This window comes from Lontra canadensis, unplaced genomic scaffold (genome assembly GCF_010015895.1).
Source record: "Lontra canadensis isolate GAN:19392208 unplaced genomic scaffold, GSC_riverotter_1.0 scaffold5, whole genome shotgun sequence".
Taxonomy (NCBI): Eukaryota; Metazoa; Chordata; class Mammalia; order Carnivora; family Mustelidae; genus Lontra; species Lontra canadensis.
This window is the reverse complement of record NW_022630999.1, coordinates 10,144,877-10,164,650: the sequence shown is the minus strand read 5'-3', so window position 1 is coordinate 10,164,650 and position 19,774 is coordinate 10,144,877. Positions and strand designations below refer to the sequence as shown.

The window sequence follows — 19,774 nt, the reverse complement described above, 5'->3', positions numbered from 1 at the left end:
GAACCAAAATATGGGTTTTAGACCATTGGTCTCTCTCTCTCACACACACACACACAAATTTAAAGATAGGTCAGTGAAGTGCATTCTGGGGACAGCCACTGGGTGTTTTTGTTTGTTTATTTTGTTTTGACATTTAAGGGTAGAAAATTATAATACATTCAGCTCTTGGTATCTTGGAAACAAGAAGCAGTAAAAATCACCTTAGCAAGAAAACATTTAAAGAAATGCAGAGCTGACCAGTGTCAGCTGGCTGTGTAGGAGTCAACTCATAGCAAACATTGGGATGCCAAGCCATTTATTCCTCTCATGTGAAGCAGCAGGACCATGTGAACATGCCTTCTGTAGCGGAGGCAAATACACCGCCAAGTTTTCTGATGGTTGTTTTATGAATTCAGATTCCACTTCCCTTTTCTCTGCACTGAAGTTTAACATTTTCCTTTTCCTTTAGTTTACCTGGTGACTGGAGAAGAATTGTGTTTCCCCCCCTATAGTTAGACACATAACAAAACTTTCTCAGAGTTCACGTGGGGAGCAGATATTAAGCACTTCTGAACCGTCCTCAGGGACAGATCCTGTTAAAATTTTTGCTCCTCCATGAAAAGAACTGGTAGCTTTCTGTGAGTGATCATCACACTAAACCATCTAAGCCATTTTGCCTACTCAAACAGTTAAGTAGAATTAACTGCAGGGAGAGATGAAGCCCTTCTTCAGTTTAGAAGGAATGGAAGAATCTTGACTGTGGAGCCTCAGGAAGGTAAACACCTGGTATCTACTTTGTTATTCCCATAGAATTACAACACCATTCACTCATTTTTGTTTTCCACATCATCAAGTTCTAAATCTCGGTTTGTTGTACGCTTTGTGTGTATTCCTTCTTCTGCCATTCCTAAACATCTCTCTGTTTCAGGTCGTCATTATTTCATATTTAAATTACAGATAAAGCCTCCTAGCTAAACAGCTAGCCTCCTTTCTCTCTTTGCATGATCCCATGTCATACCTTCCTGTCATTAGAATCTCTTAATCAATCCATCGATCAAACAATAAAAATCGATCACATTACTTTTCCAGTCCAGAATCTCGGTAATTGCAATTAATTTTATTTATAAATTTTGTAATTCATTTTAAACTGCACAATATGAAATGATCCAAATGGCTCAAACATGTCATCTCTCCCTGCTCTGTTAATTAGCCTTTTGCATGGTTAGTTGTTTATTTTCTCTCACTTGCACGGGGTTAGATTATTCCCTCCTCTAACTCTTCCTTCTCCTCATTCTTTCTTTCCATCACTACCATCTTCATATGAAATATCTTCTACTATCTTCTCAGCTAACATTACTAAATCATTCTGTAATACTTGAAAGGATTATTTGACATCTTGATAGGATTACTAGTGGGTTGCCAGAAATTAACCTATGGTTATTTCATGCACTCACACCATTTATCTCCAAGGATTTAATGCATGATTTTTTAATTTATTAAATGATCCCATAGTTGTTTCTTAGTATTAAATAAAATGCCACACAGATGGAGCTAATTAGTATTATGTGAATATAAATTATATAAGTAAGTACTTTATTGTGAAAGAATAAGATAAGATGACACAAGCTGTAAATTGTGAACATACACCACTGCAGCTGAATTTATGGTAATGACTTCATACTGTTCCCTGCGACAAGGGACACGTTTAAAGTTTTGGCAAGAAAATCCCAAACCACCACTCATCTGCTGTTAATTACTCATTGTGCAATGGGCATTATATGCTAGGTAATTGTAATAAAATATCAATGTCATCTTCCCTGATGTCATTATGTTCACATACTAAACACCCAATACTGTTAAAGAAATTATAAGAAGTGATTCCTTGATTTAAAGCATATTTTATCATTAATGACGTTGCAGATAATTTCTTATGAGTAACACATAAGCTCCATATATGTGTTTATCTGTAAGTGCATATCATACACACACACACACACACATATATATATGTATAGTATGAAAACAATGAAAATGTTTTTCAGGGTAGACAGTAGTAGAAGAAATTATTCTTCTATTGAATTATTGTTTTAATATAAATAAATGTGTCTATTAATGAAGACCTAAAATACTGTAGGACATGTCTGTCCATATTTAACATAAATTTGCAACATAGACAACAATAAAGAAAATGAAAATATGTATACTGAGAATACGTTAAGTTTTATTAACGAAAACAAATCCTCAAATGCAGTTTGGGAAATAATGTAATAGTATTATAAATTAATAGTGGCATTCCATGCCATCCGACTAGTGAAAGTAACATTTTTCTCAAAAACTTCAGAATATTTTGGTAAATTTATTTATGACAAGTGTTGAGATTTTTATTATTATTATTATTATTATTATGTCTAGTTAGCCAGCATATAGTACATCGTTAGTTTTTCATGCAGTGTTCAATGATTCATTAGTTTCATGTGACACCCAGTTACTGCATCCCCCTAATCCCCTCTCTTCTGTAACTCTCAGATTGTTTCCTAGAGTATTGAGCTTTTGTTGTTACTGTTTGTTTGTTTGTTTGTTTTTCCCCCTAGCTTTTGATTTTGAATCTTAGGTGACCTTACCCAGAGATAAATGTCAAGGCCCTAATTTCTATAGAAGGCACTTGGTTTCTTTGTGTATTTTTAAAGCAAAGCAAGTAATATGTTGAGGTAATTCTTAATCACAAATTTAATGTTCTTATCCTTTTAAAGTAAATCAGTAATTTTTATGGAGTATTTTTTTATGAGCAATGAACTTGGCAAGGTCAGAGAAGTAAGTATGTGATAGACAGCTCTTTCTGTCAAAGAAGTTTACTTGGGAAGATGACAGAAAAATAAAATTGTACACTTTAAAGAAAATCCCAACATAGTAGTTGAAGAGAGTAGTTGAAGACATTTTGGAATCCAGGCAATCAGAAACTCTTCACTGAACCTCTCTCATGGGTCAGACCCTGGGATAAGTCCTGGCATATGATGATGGTAAGCTAGTGAGATGGAAGCAGATAATATGGTGCAGATGTGATAGCAAGTGATTTTACTAATGAAAATGGTTACAGCAATTCTAAGGAAATATCACTAAGGAAGTGATAAAAATTGAGCTGAATTTTGAAGAATGGATAGAATTTAAATCTGTAGAAAGGAGAAGAGCCTCCCATGCATGTAGAGTATAGTGAACAGTTACTCCTTGGGAGGAACTCTGATGCAGGGAAGTCCATGGGTTGTTTTGGGGGGGAAGTAGGAGTTTGGCTGTAGTGAGGTTTTGGGGGAAGGACTGAGATAGAAAAAGTTAGAAAGATAGAAAAGTTGACTGAGACCTGATTGTGAGGATCTTTCAGTGCTGGGTTGAAAGAAGCTGAATTTAGGAGATTGTTACTGAAGGGTTTCATGTCTTATACTATTCGACCACATGCAATTATCAGTGCTTAGACCTCTCTGTGAGCTTGATGTTTCTCCCATTAACATCCCAGCCACGCATAAGACGCTGGAAGATAACTGAAGGAGTTTGAATGGCAGAGTTGTGAAAGGAGTGGCATACTTTATTGATACATATTTTTCTAAGCTGATAGATTATGGGGAATGAAAGGAAAAATCTGCCTGAATTTGGAAGGCTTTCTGGAGAGATTTGGTTACTTTTAAAAAAGTGAAATTAAAAAATATTTATGAGCTAGACATTGGGCTTTTAGCATGTTTAAGTTGTGCTGTGTACATAGGTATCTCCAACAAAATGGAATGTCAACTTCCTAGTTTCTGTAGAAGACACTTGGTTTCCATAGAAGGCACTTGGTCTGTCTACATGTACATATATGTGGATATATTTACTTAATAACTATAAATTAGAAAATTGACACTCAACATTGAATTCTGTATTTTTCAGTTCCTGTTTAAAAAACAGTTGTAAAAACAAAAGTGTATCTCAACAGTCCATTTTTCAAAATACATTGTTTGGTTTTCTTTGTTTTTAACTTAATGAAAAGGTTAATAAGCTGTGTGTTATTTTATAGGATATGCTTCTGTTACTCACTGTTTTGTTGATGTATTTATCCATGTGATTGCATGTTGCTGCAAAGCACTCATTTTCAATGCAGTATAATATTCCAGAGTGTACATATACTATTGCCAGGTTTTTTTTGCTGTTAAAAGCCATGCTGCTGTGAACATTTTTTTTTTTTTAGATTTTATTTTTATTTATTTCTCAGAGAGAGAGAGCGCGCGCACAGGCAGGCAGAGTGGCAGGCAGAGGCAGAGAGAGAAGCAAGCTTCCTGCCGAGCAAGGAGCCCAATGTCGGACTTGATCCCAGGACACTGGGATCATGACCGGAGCCGAAGGCAGCCACTTGACTGACTGAGCCACCCAGACTTCCCTGAACATTTTTCTTTACACACATTCCTGTGCAAGAGTTTCTCTTGGGTATTTAACTATAAATGGATAAGTTGTAGATTAAGTAAATCTCATGAATTAAAACAAGTTACTTATGACTTTCAGAATTAGAAATTAAAACCCTGTGTGGTTTTAGCACAGTTCTGGTAAATTTTGAGGAGTGGAATTAATATAAGACAAGGAAGGGGAAGGAGGGCTTATTGGGACATCAGGGTAGAGTTCTGACCTTAGTGTTATAAGGAGTGTGGAGTGTGCATGAGTGTATGTGTGTGTAACTTAACGATAATGTTTTGCTATGAGTTAAAGAGACATAGACAACTTATAGAAAGTCAAAAGAGTGCATTAAATTAGGTCTACCAGGTGATAAATTGAAAGATAGGCCATTCAGGTCTGGGATGCCAGTTCCATGATGTTATCCACGCCCACCCTTCATTTGTCACAGGATGCAACTGCTGATGGTACTGTTGGGAAGGCTTCCCTACCCCAGCCATCAAGTCCACATTTCAGGTGAGAAGAGAAAAGCCAAATGGCAGAGAAGACAACCCCAATTGGGACATTGTCTTATGTTTCTAGAAACCCCACCCAGTAATTTTGACTTTTACCTCATTGACCAGTAATGAATCATTTGGCTGCCCCATTCTTCTAAAAAGTATAAATAACCTATTTTATTGTGCTGAGCATATTGCCACACCAAATCTTTGGGGATTCTGTAAGGAAAAGGGAATGGATATTGATAAAGCAATCAACAGTGTGCCCCAAGATATAAGAAGGGTGTGAGATAACAGACACTGATTTTCTTATAATCAGATTACTTCTGTGTCTAGAATAATGGAAAGATAAAATTTTAGATGTAGAAATGAACCTTAGAATCCAAAAGTCCAAATTTTCTTTTTTAAAATGAAAAGATAGCTAGAGAAGGTAAATGACTTTCTTAGGTTCTTAAAGTTATTAGTGACTGATCTCTTGAGCCTACATTTCTTGACTCTCAGGAAAGTTTATTTCTGTATCTCCAGGTGTTTCTTTTCTATCTAAAGCACCACACAGGTAGGGTTGCCACAGGGATGGATGGCTTTGAAGTTACAAAGTAGTGGAAGATTTTAAAAAGGGAAAGATTTCTAGTTCTGTGAAAAATGCTGCTGCTACTTTGATAGAGATTGTATTAAATCTGAAGATTGCTTTGAGTAATAGGGAAATTTTAACAATATTGGTTCTCCTAATCCATGAGCATGGAATATCGTTCTATTTGTTTGTATCATCTTCAATTTCTTTCATAAATGTTTTATAGTTTTCAGAACATAGGTCTTTTACCTCTTTGGTTAAGTTTATTCCTACATATTTTATCTTTTGGTACAATTGTAAATGGGACTATTTTCTTAATTTCTCTTTCTTTTACTTCACTATAAGTGTATAGAAAAGCAACAGATTTCTGTACATTAATTTTGTATTCTGTGACTTTACTGAATTCATTTATCAGTTCTAATAGTTTTGGGGGGAGTCTTACAAGGTTTTCTATACATAGTATCATGTCATCAGCAAATAGTGAAGATCTTACTGCTTCCTTACCAATGGATGCCTTTTAATTTCTCTTTCTTGCCTAATTGCTGTGGCTAGGACTTCCAGTACTATTTTGAATAACAGTGGTGAGAGTGGACATTCTTATCTTGTTCCAGATCTTAGAGGGAAAGCTCTCAGTTTTTCACCATTAAGTATGTTCACTCTAAGTGTTTTGTGGCCTTTATTATTTTGAGGTATGTTCCCCCTAAACCTACTTTGTTGAGAGTTTTTACCATGAATGGATGTGGTACTTTGTCAAATGCTTTTTCTACATCTATTGAAATGCTCATATGGTTTTTATCCTTTGGCTTTTTAATGTGATATATCACATCAAGTGATTTGTGAATGTCGAATCACCCTTGTATCCCTGGAATAAGTCTTTGTTGATCATGTTGGATGATTTTTTTAATGTATTTTTGGATTCAGTTTACTAATACTTTGTTGTGGATTTCTGCATCTATGTTCATCAGAGATATTGGCCTGTAGTTCTCTTTTTTTGTGGTGTCTTTATCTGGTTTTTCTATCAGGGCAATACTGGTGTCATAATTTATCCTTCCTCTTCTCTTTTTTAGAATAGTTTGAGAAGAATTGGTATTTATTCTTCTTCAAATGTTTAGTAGAATCCAAGCTAGTACAGCCATTGTGTAAAACAGTATGGAGATTCCTCAAAAAATTAAAAATAGAATTACCATTTGATCAAATAATTCCACTACTGTTTACCCAAAGAAAATGAAAACAATACTTCAAAAAAATATGTGCATCCCTATGTTTATTGCAGCATTATTTACAATAGCCAATATATGGAAGCAACCAAAATGTTCATCCTTAGATAAATGGATAAAAAAATATATAGTGTAATATTTCTCAGCTACAAAAAGGATGAAATTTTGCCATTGCAACAACATGGATAGATCTAGAGGATATAATGCTAAGTGAAATAAGTCAGAGAAAGACAACGATTTCACTCGTATGCAGAATTTAAGGAAAAAAACAAAGGAAAAAGACAAAGAATAGACTCTTAAATATAGAAAACAAACTGGTAGCTCCAAGAGGGAAGGTGAATGGGGGGATGGGTGAATTAGGTGAAGGAGATAAAGAGTACACTTATCATGATGAGAACTGAATAATATATAGAGTTGTTGAATCATTATATTGTACGCCTGAAACTAACATTACACTGTTGGTTAATTATACTTGAATAAATTTTAATAATTTAAAAGAAATCAAAAGAGGATTGTTTACCAGGTTGTGGATGGGATATGGGTGACCACAAGGGATAGCAGGGTGCCTAGGTATAGTTATCACAGAACAGTTACCAACACTGAAAGTCAGAAAAGGGGGTCATATAGACAGGGCTGCATTGATAAGAGTAGTTACTTTTAACAAAAAAACATAGCCAACTCACTCTCTTCAAAGTGGAAGCTCAAATACTGACTACATTCTCCTTCTTCCCTTGCATCTGTGTCAGATGATTGAATCCAACTGGAAGTCAGAAGCAAGGGATCCTATTAACTATATTCTACAAGGGTCAGTTTCCTGGATAAAGAGCAGGGTAGAGAGGGGTGAAGGACAGACATGGAGGGGAAGATTTCCAGTATGATAGCTTATTCTGAAGAGACGTCTCCAGTAGAAACACTTGCTCACTTACTCACATATCTTTGGGGACTTCTGGCTCTTGATTGCTCCAGTATCCTAGTTCCCAGCTGATGTTCACTTCTTCCTCTTTCATTCCCCACCCTTTGAAGGTATTAGCCTCTAAGATACTGATTTCTTGCATCCGAAGTACCTCTCCTTAGGTACTTGTAAGTAGTGGGTAAACATCCCCATGGGAAACTGTTCCAGTGTTTCCATGAGACTCTCTCATCCTAATACCTATACCCTGGTTCTTTCAGGATATGAAATAATAGGTTAGAGTCCTTTAAGGTTGTTCAACAAAGGAAGCTTTATAGTGTCACAGTATGCCACACTATCAGCTCCCCCAAACAAGGCACATAATATTTGATATTAAGCAAGCCCAGTCTGACATAGTTTGATATTCATCCTTAATTCCTTTAAGTGTTGAAAAAGATACCTGGCAAAAACATAAATTCCATCATTAATGTTTCCTGATGCAAAGGGATTTATATGCAAAAGGAACATAAAGACACCACTGTTTACTTCCTAATATTCTGTAGTGAAGATTAGTCATGCCAATGCAAATGAGCAATTTGTGCTTTGGTAATTCTCCTGGGTTGGATTATATCAATGGCATAGAGAATTAAGTATAAATCTCCAAATCATAATAAAGTACTTTTACAGACAGGTATTAGAACTTACTACAGGCAAACTGCCTTTATCTATAACTCCTCCTCAAGGAAGCAATTCCCAGATGGCTATTGTCCATAAGCATAGTATTTGCTTCCATTTTTACAATTGTGTTTGCTTTCTATTCCCACTTCTGTGTTAATCTCAGGACCCAGCTGCATTGATTTATCAGCATCAGAGTCTAACTGGAAGCTTACTATTATTTTCCTCATGGGCTTGCCAGCCTAAACATATGACCTTTTTCCTACTATAATGCCATTTAGAAAAGATCAGATTGCTTGGTCTTTTAAAGCTGCTTGCAAAACAATATTAAATAGATTAGAAGTCCATTAATGCTATCATCATTATTTTTTAGCTCAGGCAAGCTCTGTGATAGGTGATTGCCCTCATTTTATATATGCATAAATATTATATAATATAAATGTAATGATATATTAAAATAGGTAGAAACCCATGCAATGGGTTAAACATGTTTAATCTTTATGTTTGCATATATTTTGAATAAATATCATTTAATGAATATGTTTTCTCACCTTATGTTGCTTAAATTTTAGCAGAGTGTATTATAGTCACTTTTTCTTTGATCATTCTAAATATGGTAAGACAGGATTCAAAGACAATTAAAAAATGTGGTTTCTTTATTCATAAAATCAATTCTCAAACCTCCCCCCCGCAAGATGTAATTCACATGAAACTGCCTCTTTAGAATTTTGGGGTACCCACTTTCCCATATGTAAACTTGTGTGGTGATAATTCTATGTGTCATTCTAATAAGAGACATTCCATGCCTGTCTCCAACCTTGTCAACTTGACTTTGTAAAAATATGTACCTCAGCATATTTAGAATTTCTACTTTTTTCCTTAATATTTGTCCAGTGGTCTAAACGAGATTTTGAAGTCTGCCTGACAGTTTTTGTTGCTCTTGCTTTTGGTTTCTTTTCTGGGAGGTGTTGGTAGGGTTGAAATTTTTCACCATGAAGTCATACACCTTTAGCATGACCTTGATTTTTTTTTCTCTCTGCACTAATGAGACCCTGGGTAGCTCTTATTTAAGGAAACTGCTTTTGTCTTCTTGACCATATTAAATTGATCATAGCTGACTATGGGTAAGCTATTGCTTCATGTATTTATTTACATTTTGAGTACATAAAAAGGGCTTTGAGAAAAATTCTTAGTTTTGTTTTGGGTGTCACGATTAAGAAGATTACACTGTATTTCTTCCAGTTACCTGCTGGAGGCAGTGATCTTGTATTTATTTTAGCAATGAAATTGGATATAACACGATCACTTTCTCTGCAATAGCTATGCCATGACGAAACAGCAGTTTAAAAGTCAAATACTACAGAACCTAGGAAACACTAAACTATAGATTCTCTCCTTAACCTAACTTAGTACTAAATACTCATTTAAGAAATGGGTCCTCTGATAATTGCTGTGTGATTTTTCCAGATAATAATATATTGCAGAAACGTTTACATTAAGATAGTCAGAAAAGTTAATTATTAATGGCAATTTGTTTACTACTCAATTATGAGTAGCCACTTAATACCTCAGGCCATCCATCAAAAATAGTCAATTCGCTAATATTTAATGCCTGACATTGCACTAAGTGAAAACTACATTTGGATGTTCTCATTACCTACTGAGTTTTGAGTCCTACGTAGTTTTAACTAGTTCAGGATTCTGGCAAAGCAAAAGCAAACTTTATTATATTTAAATGTGTTCTCTGTCATTTGGTCCCTACATGGGGAATAATTCTGGGAAGCCCAGGAAATTCTAAAATTTGGCAACACAAGGTTATGCATTGTCGTTATCTTTTTTAATGAGCTGGGAGTGGTGAGGAATAGGAAGGAAAAGGATGACTCAGGGTCCCCTGCTCACCAAGGATTCATGACTTATTCAAATACAGAGAAGCCTTTACCACTTTTATTCTCTATCCTAAAGAGAACATTGGAATATATTGAAAATAATCATATTCAATTGATTATATTTCAGAAGCAAAAAGCGTGTTTTTTGTTTTGTTTTCATATACCCAAAAATCATGGGAAGCTACATAAGAACACCATATAAATACTACTACACATTTATAAATGGGCCATGCAGGCTCACCTCATAGGAACTCTTAAGAACTATTTTCACTAGGCTAGTCACATTTCCACATGTGATCACGGACCACATTTGTTACTTCCAATGTCAATGTTAGATTTGTCATCCTCATTTAAGGGAACCAACGCAACTTCTGTTAGGTTGTTGTCAGTTGATGTATATTGGGTATGTGTTCCATCTTTGGTTCCTGACGAAAATATGTAAATGATGATATTTGCGTTATTAGAGTGGCGTTTCAAATTTAACTCTGAGCACTTTGAGTCCAGAAAAGCGAAAGTGTATCATTGTGAGAGGACATTTGCCTTCCTCCCAGGAGACAAGTGAGGAGGAAACTATACGAAAGCATGTCTGAAAATTAGCAAGGATACTAATCCCCCGAAAAGGCACTCATGAAGGAAAGCATACCTAATAAATTTGAAATGTTTTATATTATTTCAGTTTTAAAATCACCATTTAAATACATGATGAGTTATTTATACCATCTGTTATACAGATATCAATGAGAGACTAGTTGATCAAATTGCTAAGGACATCTGTTCCATTTTATTAAAATTAAAGTTCATATTTCACAGTGGAAATACCCTGAACCTTAATGAGAGATTCTGGTTTCCTTTGTAGTTCAAGGGAAGGTACTGTCTTTTCTACTTCCAACAAAATTCAACGTACCTATAGTAACATTAGCGAACAGACTAATTCTCGGATATTGTTATTCTCGGTTAAATATTTTTCCTAGATTCCATTAGTATCAGTCGCTACTGGATGTTTGTGATACAAAGATGGTTAGGATATGGTCCCTGCTTTTAGGGAGCTTTGGTTATACTGCTGAAGACAAACAAATAAGCAGATGGTACAGTGCAATCATATGATAAATGGAAGCATAAACCCGGGGTTACATAGAGGAGAAGCTGGACCTAGCTGGGAGGGCGAACTTGGAGGGATAAAGGTGGATATTTGAGAATGTTACAAACTGATTTCCATCTTGAAAGTCTAGCTGAAATGGCCAGGCAGAGAGGAAGGAGGTCAGAATGCATATTAAGTAAGAGAAAAGCTGCCCATCTAGGCATGTAGGAGAGTGAATTGTCTTGTTTGGGGAACTGGAAGTAATTGGCGGTGGCAAGAACAGTCTGGGTTTTTGTATAGGAGTTAGGAGAGTTGAAGAGTGTTGCTGAAAGGCCAGGGAGGAGCTCCATGGTGACCAGCTTGTTGTGATTTCCTTGGTAAGTTTGACTTACTCTTCAGGCTATGAAGAAACGAAGTGTGGAGGAGGCTAGGTTGGACTTGTTGCTGGCTGTTCCAAAGAAAAGACTAGAAAGGAATTCAAGTAGAGGAGGTAAATTGTAATTTGTGTTATAATTTGTAACAACCCAACAAGGAAAATGCCAGAAAGGTCCAGTGTTTTTCATTGGGATAAAGAAAACGAGCTCAGGTGCTCACTTTGGAAGAAACACGTAGTAAAATTGGAACTATACAGAGATTAGCATGATCCCTGAACAAGGATAACAGTGCAAATGTGAGAAGTATTCCTTATATTTTTGTAACCATGTGGACTGGTAGATGTTAACTATACTTTTTGTGGTGATCATTTTTGCAATATTGCAAAATATATATATGTATTTTATTTATATATATATCAAACATATATATATAAATTTTATGTATATTTATATATTATATATATCAAATCATTGTGTTTTCATCTTAATACAATGTTATATGTCAATTATATCTCTATAAAACTGGCAGAAAAAGGAGCTATATTTTTCTATTCAAAAGGGCAATAATGAAAATAAACCCTATACAGCTTTAGAAATAAAAGAGCAGAATCAAAGTCCAAGGATGGTGAAAGAACCGAAGGGTCAGTTTAATATTAACCACTGCTTATAAGAAGATAGGATCTAACAGTATGATATTATTGAGTTATAACATATTTTTGATCACAGGAGTGTTAAGTAAAAAGCAAGGCCTCAAGCCAAGTGATACGTGTTAAAACACAAAATTCAAATAAGTGAATTTAAAGATCTAACTGGCTTTATTAAATGATTCACAAATCGGCAGCATCCCACCTACAAGTAGAGGGAATCTCTGAGGAGTTGCACAAAATGGAAGATTTTTCTGGAAAGTGGGTGGGGCAAGAAAGTGATTAGCAAAAGAAAAGGATTGTTACCTACAAGGTTGCTTTCCCTGAGGGGAAGTGGAGGGGATCTTATCATGCAGATTACTTCCTCTGCCTTTGAGTGTTGGAGAGATCCCCTGCCAGACTCATTGAAACCCATCAGAATATTCTTGACTGATGAAGACTGGATTTCTGGAGGCGATTCAAACTGCAAGTAAACTGGATATTGAGCCTAGATTTGAGGACTGGGCCTAAATGACACATTTTGTGTCTGTGGTGTCCTTTTTAACACACCTGTAACTCCTCAAGGGAAGTACTGGGCACAGATACAATATAAAGGGGGAGACAGTAGAAGGATTCTTTTCAGTGGTTGTTATTTGTGTGCATTTGTTGGTTGTTTTGTGATAAACAAACAGGCACTTTAAGACTCTTAGCCTGAGAACTATTTAGGGGGTAACATGGAAGCAGATACTGCTTAGATGCTCTAATGCCTGGATGCTTTGGGTTAGTGTGCAATGGGGGAAGTATGACAGGGGATCAGTTAAGTGATACCAACTGAAATTACAGGCTGGTTCAGGGACAATAGAACTTATTGATGGTAAATTCAGGTTAGATGAATTTAGCATTGACACAGTTTGTCACATCTGTTTAAAGCCAAGTAGAGAACATCTTGGTAGACAGGATTAGAGGTCAAGAGAGTGGTCTGTTTTATTTTGATGAGTCATACTCAACTCTGTTCACCTCACTGAAAGTAAACTAGATTTGTTTTGGGTTTGTTGCTTGTTTTATGTGAAGGAGCAACATAGAAGAGGGAGACCAGATTAACAAATAACTAAGTTCTTGCTTGGAGTGTGACTGACCGGTCACAGCTCACTCAATAATGAATACGAATATATAAAGAAGTTCTATCTCAGTCTAGTAAATGCTGCCTCAGAACCGGTGTGATGCCTTCAGATTTTTATCTTGATGGGATAGCAATGGTCGTTTGGTTATGAAGGTTTGTTTTCTTGAACTTCTTTACTTTTCAAATGGTACATTTTATTAACAGTCAGAGTATACTACAAGGCTCAGTTATTCTCTTAAATTTTGAAGACAACACGCTAGGCTTTGAGATACTTTAATCCTTTTCGGTTTAGCTTTAATCCCTTGTATTCTATGTTCATAGGGATATTTTTGGTCATTTAACTTCCTGAAAGGGAGACCTTTCCACAAATCTGTTTTATTATGACTTATTCCAAAGGGTAGATTATTGCCTTTGAAAATGCCTTAGTTCACTATCTAATTTGTCTTTTAAAATGTCTTAGTGTGTTATAAAATTCTGTTTTATTCCAATATGGGTAATGCCGTCCAGATCACTACTTTAACCCAATTTTCCTGCCCCTTCTTACTCCTTTCATTATATTACCATTGTAAATACTAAATGGTCTTCTCCCTTTTTTTTCTACCTCCGAAATTTGTCTACTTAAATTTTGTCAAAAACACCCACCCATTTTGCTTATGAAATTTGCTCCTACATGCTGTAGCTTCCAAACTTTGGAGAAAATACATAACAAGAATCAAATATGAATATCTTCAAATTGGCAAGTATAATTAGGATTCTCAGACAACCATGCCATTATCAATGTGTAGCACTGACTAATAATAAGAACAGTAATACTGTCATACTGTCATTTATATTTTAATGGCACCTATTGGCTTCCAAAGAATGTCAATATATTTTACCTTTTCTTGTAAAGCTGCCCTATATTTCAAGAGTGTTGATATCAAGTAAATTTATAGAAATACCTTATTCCTTCCTTATTTTTTTTTCTTCCTGACTTATTTTAATACTCCCACTACTCCCTTGCTTGGCTTCTACCTTCATCATAAATGATAAATGCTCTAGGATGTAGTCTCTTGTGTGTTATTCATTTTCTATTTGAAGTTTCTTGTAGCCCTCGCTATTCCTCATCCAAAGCTAACCCACGGACATATCAAAGCAAAGGTAATCTGCCTGTACCCTATCTTATGTATACCTGATTCACATTTACTCCCATCCTATCTTCTTTCATTTGAAAGATCCTTTCTCTCATATTTGCCTTTAATTTTATGGTATTCAAGCTTTATCCTTCCCTAAATAATTTTGTCTTGGGATGCTCTTCATGCTTTGTTCACACTGTGCTTATCTATGCTCATACAATTTTAGTGTCTTGGGAGTCAATCCTGAAACCTTTGGGGCCAGCAAGGAACCTGTAGGCATGGCAAGAGGATATTTGAATAATTACTTAGAAGTAACATGCAGGCATTTAAGTCAAAACCTTCCAGAAACTGTGGCATTGACTTCCTAACCTAAAACAGAAAGACTCAAGGTATTTCTAGCCTCTTAGAAGAAGATATGGGAGCGATTTTTGAGTACGCCATGCTTTTTCTTAATTCTGATTGGAAGACTAGGTACTCTTCTCCCAGACCTCATCGACAGTGTGATCAAAGTTCCATCTCCACTGTCCAGAGAACCTGCTATCGCAGTGCTACCAAGGACAGCATGCGGATTGTACATGAGGGTGGCTGTTTTGCTACACCTTCTTTAGGCAAGCCTGGGGTAGAAATACACATATGCCCACCCAGGCAAATACAATAGATGATTTTGTTAACCTTTGTTACCAGGGCCTAAGGAAAGGTGAAGATGAAAGACTGTTGACTCATCGGAGCAGATTAATCATTTTAGAACTAGCTGGGGAAAATCTGGCATGAGTCATGGAAGCGATGCACAAGAGAAATCATTAAGCTTTGAATGTTTACCTCTTCTCTCTGAGCAGTCCCTACTGACTGAGAAATGCATGCTGTTAATCATTAAGACATTCTCTTGCATTGCCAGTAAGCCAGAGCTGTTTCCTTCCACATCAGAGGAAGTTAAGGAAGACATCTATATAATGTGTCTGGAGATGTTCTTTATAGTCTATCAGTTTGTGGAAACTTCAGCATTTTGCCTAAGTAAGGTATTATAGGTCAGTTTTCTACAGGAATTGTACTAAACAGTATGCTCTTTGCAGGAATTTCTAATTATTATGCCTCACAAACAAAATGGTCAGAGGTATAGGAAGTGTTGGCATTAGGTAATATTATAACTGGAAATAAGAATTCTACCAAAGTATTCAGGAATACTCCAGTTCGGGTAACATTTGCCTTTTTATGGTCATATTTTTTATCATGCATTAACAGACTAAAAATTGCTTTTCTAAAAGTAAACTAACCCTAGTTTTCCTCTCGATGCTTTAAGAGAATAGCTAGCATATGTTCATTAGCATTATTTCAAATGGAGTCCTCTGGAGTTCACAGAGAACCTGCTTCACATTAATATGTTCTTTGGATAGTAATATCATGGTTAAATATGGAATAATTGTCCATATATTTTTATTCTGACTTTAAAGAATTAAAATGAGCTCATCAGAAATGGGAATTTTGTCTGAATCACCATTTTCCTAGTCTACTAATAAGCTGGTAGAATCAAAAGCTAGAGGAAGAGAAAAAAAGAGAGAGAAACTAACAGATTGTTTCAATTTTTTTTCTTTCTGTTTTATAGTTTGTTTGCTTATAGATTTCCGAGTCAGTTTATATCTGAATTCAGAGCTATGGCTGCAACAAGATAGTCTGAGACTCAAAAATCAATCAATCAATTTCTTTTCTCTCTCTCCCTCTCTCTCATTTCACATACACACACACACACACACACACACACACGCTGACACTCAAATGTAATGTAAATGGAGAATTGATTTATCAGAGACAACTGAAACTGCAGGGATTTAAGCTTTCTAAATACCAGTAAAAAGTGTATTTGGTTTGATTCTATTGATCAAGAAGTTGCTTTTTGCCTCTGTTAAGTACTATTTGGTATTTGAATTTTCTGTGAAGTTGTATATGAGGTCAGGGAGTCCACACCTTATAAAACCTACATTTGTCTAAGGCTTATGTGGACTTAAGGAGTCAAAGCAGAATATTCTCTCAGAGCAGTAACTCTGACACGGAAGCCTCACATACCAAGAATACAGAGTACACATCATAGGATAAGAGCTTTAAGTTGGAATTAGGCTTCTAAAAATAACTGCAAGTGCTCAGTCTTACTGCTTTTTACACAGTGGAGGATTTCCTAGGCTTATCCTGTTAGATTGCATAATCAATATACCAAGTTCTAGCATTGCTTATAATTTAAGGCTTTATTTGTTTGTCTGCAATTTAAGGTCATGCCTTTAGAATTAAGTAACATGTGCTGTTGCTGATTTGTATAGTTACTCTTTTGCTGTAAATAAGAACTTGAATTTGGGGCACCTGGGTGGCTCAGTCAAAGTGTCTGCCTTCTGCTCAGGTCATGATCCTGGACTCCTGGGATCGAGCCCCATATTGGGCTCCCTGCTCAGCAGGGAGTCTGCTTTGCCCTCTACCCTTCACCCGACTCATGCTGTTGCTCATTCTCAAATAAATAAATAAATAAAAGATTAATTTAATAGCATTTTTCTTCTTTCTTTCTCTTTCTTTCTTTCTTTCTTTCTTTCTTTCTTTCTTTTCTTCCTTTCCTTCCTTCTTTCTTTCTTTTGAAGTCCAAGCTGCCTCTACTACAGACACACACAAGTGGGACTGTGGTTGAAGCTGTAGGTTCTATGTTCTGCAACTGTTACATAAACTTATGCTTCCCACACTCAGACTCATCTCTTCTAATCTGGAGCAAAGCTATTTTTGTGGGTTGAAATGTGCCCCCAAAAAAGATTTGTTGAAGTTATAATGCCCAAGTGGCTGCCAATGTGACCTTATTTGTGAATAGGATCAAATAGATGTCATCAAGTTATGATGAGGTCATTAGAATGGGCCTTAATCCTGCATGACTGTTGTCCTTACAAGAAGAGGAAAACATCCTGTGACAACAGCAGCAGAGATTGATGTGGCCACAAGCCCAGGAATGCCAATAATTACAGCCTCCACCGGAAGTTGGAAGAGTCAAAGGAAATCCAGCTGACTTTACTACCAAAGTTTTAGGTTACAGAACAATGAGAGAATAAATTTCTTTGGCTTAAAAAAAAGAAAACATCTTTCTAAAGTAACAGGATAATTTTAACCGGTATCATTTATCTTTTAAATTTATGATAGAAATAACTTTGGCGTAGGGAAATAGTTTTCTATACAATTAATTAGCCGCTGACCTAATAAGCATGCATTTTTCTGAAATAGGTAACTCTATGTTAATTTCGGGTAATACAGATCACAGTGGATGCCCTCATCATTTTGCCCAGAAAGAACGTAATAGTAATGAGACTTGTAATATCACTTTCAAAATGGCGATGGTTTAATCCCAAGCCATGGTTGATTTTTTTCCCTCTTAAATACCCATATGTAAGCAGAGTACAGGATAGCAATTATTAAGCAATTACTGCTTAAATTACAGCTGTACTGTGTCTGTAGTTGGCAGGTCAGAAACCCAATGGGAAGATACTACATCTTATCATGAGGCCATAGGCAAGTTAATGAAACTCTGAACTTTATCCTCCTCAGTAAAATGAAGATAATAAAGGCTGTTCTAGCTGTTATAATGTTGCTGTGATCATCATCAGGTCAAATTAGATACTTATTGTAAGAGATCTATATAAACATGTTTTTGTTGGTAGTGGTGTTTTGATTATTGTAGTGACGATGCCAAGCTAATGGAAGCAATACTTGCAGGCATGTAAAGACATGAGCGTTTTTTGTTTGTTTGTTTTTCAATCCTTAGGCAAACTGGATGAGACCATGGGCAAGTAACAATATTTTCTGACTTTGATATGTATTGTTCCTTGCATATTAGATTAAAATAGAGTTGAATAGTATGAATATACTTATTTATGTGTGTATTTAGCTAGTTGGTTATTTTAATCATAAAATTAAGGATATTCTTAAACTCCATTTGCTCATAAGAAGGATAGCCTAAAGTTTTGCCCAGATCTCCTGCAATTCCAACTTTTCATGAGTCTATAGCTATGTCAGTCTACCATAGGGAAAAAAAATTGTTTCATGGGTCAAATCTCTTATTTTATTTCACTCTCCCTTCTTAACTCTGGTGGCTGAGCCCTAGTCCAGTAGCAAATCAAGGTAGAAAAAGAAAACACAGAGAAATTTATCATACCATCATGCTACTACATAAATACATTAAATGTTAAGGAGGGCAAATTCTACCATTGCTAGGGTGGGATTTCAGAATCTGTTATAGATGAGAGTTTCATTTTTGGAATAATGGAAAAACTAGTTTAACCTCAACATCAATAACCAATTACTAAGTTTCTTGCCAGCTTACACATTTCTTTTCTGCATGGCTTAAAATTCTCTATAGTTATGCTGATCTCTGAACATCAGATTTTAATAAACTTCTTCATGATGTGTATGTTTGTAAAGAGATTAAAATTGTCCCCAGCAACAGAAAGTACTATAAACAAGTTGTTAAATGAAAACACACACAGGTACACACACTATTAATAAATTTAGACCCTCGTGCAGAGAACTAAGCTAGATAAAATACACCTAAACACTGTATTATGTATCAGTGCTTTTATATACAGCCACCGTATGTACCAGCCTTTTATATAATGCCTCTCATTTAATCTTCATAAGATGTACAGATTCTTTATACATTACACATCTGTCACACAATTGACATATATGCAGATTATCCAGGATGAAAAATCCAATGCCGTGTTTTATATGGTAACGAACATTTATATAAACAGTAATTGCGTGTGTAATAATTTATGTTCTCATTACTTTTTTAAAGTTTATTTATTTTAGATAAAGAGAAAGCGAGTGGGTGGGGAGGGGCAGAGAGAGAGGGAGACAGTCTCAAGCAGACTCTGAACTGAGTGCAGAACCTGTCCCAGGGCTCAGTCTCACCACCCTGAGGTCACGACCTGAGCCAAAATCAAGAGTTGGACACTTAACCCACTGCGCCACCCAGGCGCCCCTTATGTTCTAATTATTAACACCAACCACCCAAGGGCTCCACTCAAGCTGATAAAGTTCTGAACTCCTGCTTCTTTTATATCCCAGGTGGCTGCTTTCCTTAAAAAGAGCAGAAGTTTGAGCCTGGAGAAAAAGATTACAGTTCTTTGTTTTACTTCAATTTCGCTTTAATTTTAGCAGTTTTTAACGCTACCAATATGCTAACGCCTCTAATTAGCAGAGTTAAGCAACTTGAGAATGCCATCAAAAGAGATGATCTACTAATTTGAAAATCACCGATGCAGAGTTGCTTTCCTAAAACCCATACAATGATTTTAAAAGTGCATATCAAATAATAGCCCTGGAGAA

General features: G+C 35.8%; 1 protein-coding gene and 1 non-coding gene across 2 annotated transcripts in view; both read left to right on the top strand.

The window, feature by feature from the left end:
- The window catches only part of HCN1 (hyperpolarization activated cyclic nucleotide gated potassium channel 1), a 393,328-nt gene that overhangs the window by 241,809 nt on the left and 131,745 nt on the right, over positions 1–19,774 (top strand). The gene's annotated exons all lie outside the window — the stretch shown is intronic.
- On the top strand, positions 11,786–11,891 carry LOC116864460. Its single transcript, XR_004382018.1, has one exon. It is a non-coding gene; the product is annotated as a U6 spliceosomal RNA (small nuclear RNA).